This window comes from Lactuca virosa, chromosome 5 (assembly GCF_052849685.1).
Source record: "Lactuca virosa cultivar CGN04683 chromosome 5, Lactuca_virosa_CGN04683_v6, whole genome shotgun sequence".
NCBI classification, from domain to species: domain Eukaryota; kingdom Viridiplantae; phylum Streptophyta; class Magnoliopsida; order Asterales; family Asteraceae; genus Lactuca; species Lactuca virosa.
This window is the reverse complement of record NC_136430.1, coordinates 326,387,371-326,396,193: the sequence shown is the minus strand read 5'-3', so window position 1 is coordinate 326,396,193 and position 8,823 is coordinate 326,387,371. Positions and strand designations below refer to the sequence as shown.

The 8,823-nt window shown below is 31.5% G+C and overlaps 1 pseudogene; it reads left to right on the top strand.

The window, feature by feature from the left end:
* Nucleotides 1–710: 710 nt before the first annotated feature.
* On the top strand, nt 711–2,404 carry LOC145117572 (UDP-glycosyltransferase 84B1 pseudogene; annotated as a pseudogene).
* The last annotated feature ends 6,419 nt before the right edge of the window (nt 2,405–8,823 follow it).

Below are 8,823 nucleotides of genomic sequence, written 5' to 3'. Positions count from 1 at the left end.
ATTGTGAAATGACAACTATTTCCAAAATCTGGTGAGTTGGTGGTGAAGTTGACATGACGCACAGGAGACAACACTTTTTCGGTTGATTGACGGTGACCACTTCCCATAGTCTTATCTGTAAGAGTATCCACAATTGTGAGTTTAATGAGAGTGTTGAATGAGGTGACATATTCAATGGATGAAACTGTATCATTATGAGATATCACATTGGCATTCAATGGATTTAGAGTTCAATGCTCATTGAACTTTTCAATGAGAAAAATGAAAGTTTTTAATTCTTAAATATTTACTATAATTACATTTTGTAGTATTCTATTGAACTTAGTGGAATTCAATGCATTGTAAGAAAAAAATGATAGAATTGTATGGATTGTAAAAAGATGATGTGCCAATCCATTGAAATCTATGGAGTTCAATGCATTGTTGGTTGTAAAAATTTTAAAAGTTAGAATTTTTGGATATCCAAAATATAAACCAAAGTTTTGGATATTCAAAAATTGGATATCCGAAAATTTCGGATTTGAATAGGAAAATTAAGTATCTGCGTTTGCACGTACCTAAAAACGAAAAGGAAGACTTGCAAGTCTTGAAACGCCACCACTTGATGTGGAGGCCTAATTAAGTTCAATGGTTTTAGACTGTTAATACCGATCCCACCATATTCTTGTTTGGACTATACCTTATTCCAAGCGATCCGCCACTTGATTGTGTTTTATTCTTTTTGTTCCGATATCGAGTAGGGACAGAGGGAGCAAGTTGACCTCGACGGAATGGCTTGAAAATCCAAGGATCGCTCATAAACACATATAATTATATTTGTATTTGTTTCCTTATGTTTGGCTATTTCTCGTTGATTGCAATTATAAACAACGGGGTTATACGCTTCTTACGTTATATATATGGCACTCTATAGATACGAGCTTAACGACCTACCCTCATCACCCAAATCCTTATCTCTCTCAAACATGGATTCGATTTGCATACAAAATCGACACAAAAATGTTCTTCTAGTTACACTTGCAGCTCAAGGTCACGTAAACCCCATCCTAAGGCTAGGCAACCTTCTTGTTTCTAAAGGCCTACATGTCACTCTCGCCATCAACCACTATGCCCTCAAACACCGTTCCCCTACCACCAACACCACCACCGTTGGTGGCGGTGTCCACCTCGAGTTCTTCTCTGACGGCCTTCCTATTGACTACAACCGAAAGGCCGATATAGATTACTACTTGGATTCACTAAGTAAGTTTGGACCTGTTAACCTCTTGGCCTTTATTCGATCTCACCCACGTAAATTTGCATGCATCATCAATACACCTTTTGTGCCGTGGGCCGCTGACGTGGCGGCAACGGTTGGTGTTCCGACCGCCATGCTATGGATCCAACCATGCTCCCTGTACCAGATATATTATCGTTATTACAATATGCTCGATGAGTTCCCTACTGAAAGTAACCCGAATTTGAGCGTGAAGTTGCCGGGGCTGCCGGTTTTTGGAGCGGAAGAGTTGCCGTCGTTTGTTCTTCCGACGAATACGTTCCGTAGTTTCTACAATATATTAAAAGAATTGTTGACTAATACCTGTAAGGTGAAGTGGGTGCTGGGGAATTCGTTCATGGAGCTCGAGAAAAATGTCATCATGTCACTAAATGATGATGGCCGTGTGTTTTTGCCCGTGGGACCATTAGTTCCGGCTGCGCTTATCGGTAAGGAAGAAGAAGTAGATTTTGATCTTTTCGGAAGTGACGTCAAGAGTAATAATTGTCTGGAATGGCTAAATATACAAAAACCCTCTTCGGTTGTTTATATCTCATTTGGTAGTATCCTCAATTTGTCGAATAAAGAAATAGAGAGCATAGCGGTTGGTCTGAAGAATATTAAACGGCCGTTTCTCTGGGTGATCAGGCCGCCGGAAAATCAAGAACTGCCGGAATTAGGGTGTTTGGAAGAGATCAAGGAACAAGGGTTGATTGTGACGTGGAGCCCACAAACGGTTGTGTTGTCACATCAGTCGGTTGGGTGTTTCCTGAGTCACTGTGGGTGGAACTCGTTGCTGGAAAGTCTAGCTGCCGGAGTGCCTGTCATTGCATGTCCGCAGTGGACTGATCAGCCTACAAACTGTAAACTCGTGACTGATGTTTGGGGTGTTGGCGTGAAGGTCAAGAAGAGTTCAGAAGGTCTTGTTAAAGGGGAGGAACTGGGAAGATGCGTGGAAGAGATTATGAGTGGGCCGAAATCGAAAGAGTTCAAGAAGAATGCGGCGGAGTTGAAAACGGCGGCGCGTGAGGCTTTGGCAGACGGTGGTTCCTCAGACAAGAATATTCAGATGTTTGTAAACGAAATGATTTCTTCATCGATTTTCAAACCAAAATAAAAACAACATAATGAATTTTAACACTTTACTTATTGGTTAGATCATGACGATGTAACGATCTTGCAAGGCTATTAAGGCCGGAGGGAGTGGCTCGCTAGCCATGCTCGCCTCCAGCTCGTTAAGGTATTAAGCTCACTCCTTACAAAAGTGTTAAGCATGTCGGCATAAGAAAGTCGCCAATCTATTAGCGATAGGAAAGAGAAAGAGGTTTGAAGATGAAGGCCTCTAACTGTTTTCTTTTTCTTCTTTTTTTCTTTTTCTTTTTCAAAATAAAAATAACATAAGATTAGGGTGTTACAACCAAGCTTTTGAAAACCGGACCGGACATCAAACCGTTTATCTTATTGGTTTGATGGTTTAACTAATTCGACCGGTCCTAAAAACCGGAAAAACCCGGATATATATATATATATATATATATATATATATTAAATAACATAGTGTGTGTTTTACATTACGTAGTTGTGTAAAATTATAGTCTAAATAATTAAATATATGTAATGTAATATTTGTATTCAACGTAAAAAATAAATAATGTAAATATGTTTAATATGTGTGGATATTGTAAGAGAGGTAGTAGTAAAGTAATATGGAAAAGTTGTATTTGAGGCATCCCACATGGGTGGGTGAAAAAGAAATAGGAGGCAAATAGAGTCTATCAAAAGGAGTGCTCCTTTGAGCCGAGTATAAGAAAAAAACCAAGTTTGTTGAATAAACGGGTTTTAGTTCCATTTGAACCAAGCAGGTTTTTTATGGTTTTTATCTAAACTGCCGGTTTTTAACGGTTTGCAAACAAACGGTTTTTGGGCTGTAAAAAACCGGTAACATGGCCGGGTCCGGGTTGAACCGATTCAACCGGCCGGTCCGGTCTGGTTTTCAAAACACTGGTTACCACTTCTTATATTTTTGCTACCACTCTCTTCGTCTTACATGGCTCAAAAAAATCCTATATGGCCTTAAAAAAATCTTATGTGGCAACATGCTAAAGATGTTACCATTCCCTCCGGTCTAATAGTTGATTTCGATTACCCTATCATTAACTAAATGATTTTACTATTTCAGGGATTGTTTAGGACTATTATAACAAAATGAAATGTACAAAATCAATGAGAGATCTTGTTGAATCTTCCATCAATAAATACCTTGTAACTCTTTCTAAACCGCAAAGGCTTCATGCTAGCACTCCACTTCTAACCCTAAAGGAATGCATCGCAATGCATTTATGTGTGAAGATATGCCACATCACACAAAATCATTCCACCTTCAAGTTAGTAGTAATAGGAAGAGGTACGCCACATCACACAAAATCATTCCACTTTCAAGTCACTAGTAACAGAAATGGTGTCCAAAAGTAAGTATGTATAGAGATAGAGATAGATAGAGAGAAGGTTATTTCTCTCTCGTTTGTGAAGGAATATAGCAGGCTTCACGGATGCTCACAAAGTTACAAGCCATGGGTGGTGTTTGGAGGTAAGTCACACGTGACTTGGGGTTGCCAAGTCACCTAACGCATCAAAACCCCAAACACTCTGTATAGCCTAAGGTACCTGACATGTATGCTTATAAAACAAACAAATATTAGGCTTAAAAGTGACATCTATAATAAATAGTTCAATGAAAGAATTTAATGATGGATTAACTCTACCATTTTGAGATGGCATGTTGGCGTTCAACGTATATGGAGTTCAATGACCACTGGAATCTTTAATTGGAAAAAAGGAAACATTTTAAATTCTTAAATATATATATCTTTCATTGAACTTTATAGAGTTCAATGCGTTGTAAAAAAATTTTGCTCGAGTTTTAGTGAGAGTAGAATGGTGATGTGACAAACTATTCTTAATAGTAATATCAAAATCTCTCTTCTTCAACTTGTCCTACAAGAACATCACCCAAATTTCTTATCTCGAACTAGATACATGTCCTCTTATTTTGAATTCACTGAATTTCCTTTTCACCGCCACATAAGCCCTTAATCCTCAAGAACAATAGCAATACCCAAATACGACAAAGAGTAGTATACATCAATTCAAAACCTAATGTTAAATTAAATCCCAAGAAGCCATAGCCAAATTATGGGCTATATCTTATGCATATTATGTTAGGATATTGTTATCGGTAAAAAAATTTCTCTTACCACTTTTAATATCTTGAACTTATGCTAACATCCTGGGTAATCCAAGATCTTGGATTTAGTTAATATCTTGGGATTTTCTTCGTCTTTCTTGTAATTTATTATGAAGGTATTACATACTTGACTAGAAAGAGATAGAACAGGTCAAAAGCACGTGGTCAAAGCTTAATGAACGTTGAAGTCCTTCGAGAATACCGGGTCAAACATAGATCAAGGAAGATCCCTAGCATATCGGAATGATTGTTAATATGTATATGTATAAAGGTGTACCGGATCCACCACTCACACACACGTTCTTACTTCTACTCTCCCCTTATATCTCTTGACACTTGAGCTCTTTTACACTTACAACAAAATCATCTAGCACTTGTAATCACATTTTTATTAACTTAAGTTCCAAGGCAGGTGATTTCATCACCTCCTGATGTTTTATTTTGGAAATCCAAAAGGATTCAGGGTTTTCCCCATATATTATTGTGTTATTGTGTTTATTTTTATTTACTTACTGTCAGTTGATCGATCACAACGTTTTTACACATTTACTTGATTGTCTATTCGACTTTATGATCACAATCTCACTAAAATACCGAGATATTTTATAATATATTGACTCTTTTTGAATATCTTAAGATTTATTCTATAAATTCATCAATTTTATGACTTTGACATTATTTTTTGTACTAATTACTTCAAATACGCATATTTACATTTCGAAACAAAGTGACATTATCAAACAGTTTTTTGAATATCATTGTTTTCTTCTCAAGATCTTGGGCACAACCAAGATCTTCGACGTATTTCAAGATCTTAAGCACTTTAAGCTTAAACATTTTATTATAAACATCACACCATACTTACTAATTTGGTTATGAAATTAGTTTATCAATTTTTGACCAAAACATATGTATTATTTAATGTAATGTTTATTGTATTATACGACATTTTATATTTACCTTTTTCCCTTGCACATACTTATATATTGATATTAATGAGAGAATATATCTTATGAGGAAATAATAGATTGGCATGGTATCAAAAATTTGATTCTATCATCTTTCTCTCAATTTATATATTGATATTAATGAGAGAATCTGTCATTACTTCTTCAATCAGCCATGACTAATACAAATACAACATCTTCCATCGAGAAACCATGAGGAATATTGAACATCAAGAATTTTATTCATCTAGTTCATGACTTGGACCGCCTCAAGTCGTTACAAACTCACTGCAACTGATATGACATAGCCGATTATCAAAATGAAATGAACGATAAATCTCCCACCACCTCAGATCAAGTCATCTGGAAACACATTAATTCTATCGCCAAACTCTGGATTTATGAAACAATCTCTAAGTCCCTTCAGCGTATAATATTGGAGCAAAACGCAACCACCAAATAGTATGGAAAAGTCTTGAAACCCTTTTCTACGACAACAAAGATACGAAAGCTATTAAGTTAAACAAAGAGTTTTCTTCATATCTCTTTTGATAACTCATTGATCATTGAATATTGGACCTAAATCAATTCCATAGCCAATCTTTAGGACAATATCGATGTCTCGATACCTAAAAGAACATGGTTTCCTACACTATCAACCGATTATCTCCAAAAATTGATTACATAGTCTAATTTATTAGCGCTTATCATTTCCATCATTCCTCAAACGTCGATCGATATTAATAGTAGAAAAATAATTAATCATTTCCATAAATGCTCAATTCAAACCATTCATAATGATTACTCATCCTCCCTAACCATTCTCAAGGTCGAACACTTGAAACAAACTCAACAACTTTGTGACGTTAGAAGCATGGTGGAAGAGATGGTCTTTATAACCGCAGAATGTTCAAAAGTATATTTTGGGTTTTTTAAGTGGAACTGAAATTTATATTTAAGTTGACCATGTAATGTTGTATTTAAATTAACAATTTAAGTATTTTATCCAAACTGTTCAAAAGTTGTAGCTTTAAACTGATAATTGTTTATATACAACAACATATTAAATCTAATAAATTAAGTATAATACGTTAAAAGTTAAAGACATAAATTTATAAGTAGACGTAAATATATTATTTTAATATTGAAATTTAGTTTATTTATGATTACACTTTAGGTTTTATATTTATTTAACCTTATTAACCGACTTATAATCATTATTAGAAAGACACTATAATTTATCATTTTTAACTATTTACAAAATACTCTTTTGGTTGTTTAAGTTGAACTAAAATTTATATTTAAGTTGACACTGTAGTCTTATATTTAAATTAACAATTTAAATATTTATCCAGTGTTCAAAAGTTGTAGCTTTAAGATGATAATGGTTTACATACAACATATTAAAACCAAGAAATTAAGTATAATATGTTAAAAGTTAAAGACATAACTTTATAAGTAGAAGTAAATATATTATCTTAATATAGAAATTAGTTTATATATGATTACACTTTTGGTTTGATATTTATTTAACCTTATTAACCAACTTATAATCATTATTAGAAAGAAATTAAAAAGTCATGGGAGTTTCAAATGAATGTGGTGAAAAGAAAAATGTTTCATTTGTGCGAAAAAAAAATTATATAGTTAACCTTTTAGTAATCATATGTTATTAAAATATTTATGTCATTTATATTAATTAAAAAATAATTATTATTACATTTAGTCATTTAGTTAATGTAACATTATAATTAATTTGAACAATGGATAATATAACACTTACTACAATCGAATCATTTAATGAAATATACTCACGCTTTATGTGTGTATAAAATTAGTTATATTTCTCATCTATTTTAACTAACTAATGTTATGATTTATTAACTTAAAAAAATGATGACATTTTAATTTCATCATGATGATTATTTAAATTATAATAATTTCTTGTGATGTAACATGATTAAATTTATAACTCTATGTTATTTTAACTATTATTATTATAAATTAATTTAAAAACAATTTAACTGAATTTCAGTTATTATAAATAATAGTTTTTGGAGATATTTTAGTAAATTTTACTTTTAGATTTATATTCTTTTACGTTTACTGTATATAATGTTTTCTTTTTAACCCTTGTAAAAAATATACATTGAGTTTTTTTAAAACTTTATTTGATATTTTACTTTAGGTTTTAAATTTATACTGTATTTTTAAGTTTGTTTGATATATTAATTTAGGTTATGTATTTAACACTATATTGAAATTATTGATAATTCAAGAAGTCTTCCATTTATGATAATATTTATAATTAATAAAATATTTGAGTTAGAAAATATATTATCTGGAAATATGAAAAGTTAGGAGTTTCAAATTGATGTGGTGAAAGGAAAAATGTTTTCTTTATAAGTATAACTAGACGAATCCTCGCGCGTTGCGCATAAACACCTATATAGTTGAAATCTTTACAAATATATGTTTTTTTTAATATAACAATAACATTGTTGTTAAATTTGATATAATAATTCGTATACTAAGTTGATATAGTATATTGATTATTTTGAATTATATGATAATATATAAATCTGTTAAAAGTGCATAATCTCAATCGTTTGAATGACCTCTACCCACGGGTTACTCAGGAATAAAATTAAATATAATGTATGGCTTAATGTTATTTATAGTTGTTATTATTGTTAATTAATTTTTTAAAATTTATTTTCTTAACGTTTTAATTTCTATCATTGTAATTATTTAAAACATCAAACATTGTTTTTTGTTTTTAAAGGTAACAATATAATCATTTATACAGAGTTATTTTTAACTATTGTTATTTTAAGTTATTTTAAGCTACTTATTTGAAAACTTTTAATAATTATAAAAATATCTTTAAGAAATATTTTAGTTACATTGATATTACAATTTAGGTTTTACATTTAGCACTACAATTTATCACTTTTAACTATTCACAAAATATTCTTTTAGTTTTTTAAGTGGAATTAAAATTTATATTTAAGTTGACAGTGTAATATTATATTTTAATTAACAATTTAATTATTTATACAAATTGTTCAAAAGTTATAGATTTAAAATGATAATGATTTATATCCAACAATATATTAAAACTAATAAATTAAGTATAATATGTTAAAAGTTAAAAAAGTTAACTTTATAAGTAGAAGTAAAAAGATATTCTTTTAATATTGAAATTTAGTTTATATATGATTACACTTTACGTTTGATATTTATTTAATCTTATTAACCAACTTATAATCATTATTAGAAAGAAACTAAAAAGTCATGGGAGTTTCAAATGAATGTGGTGAAAGGAAAAATGCATGGGAGTTTCAAATGAATGTGATGAAAGGAAAAATGCTTCC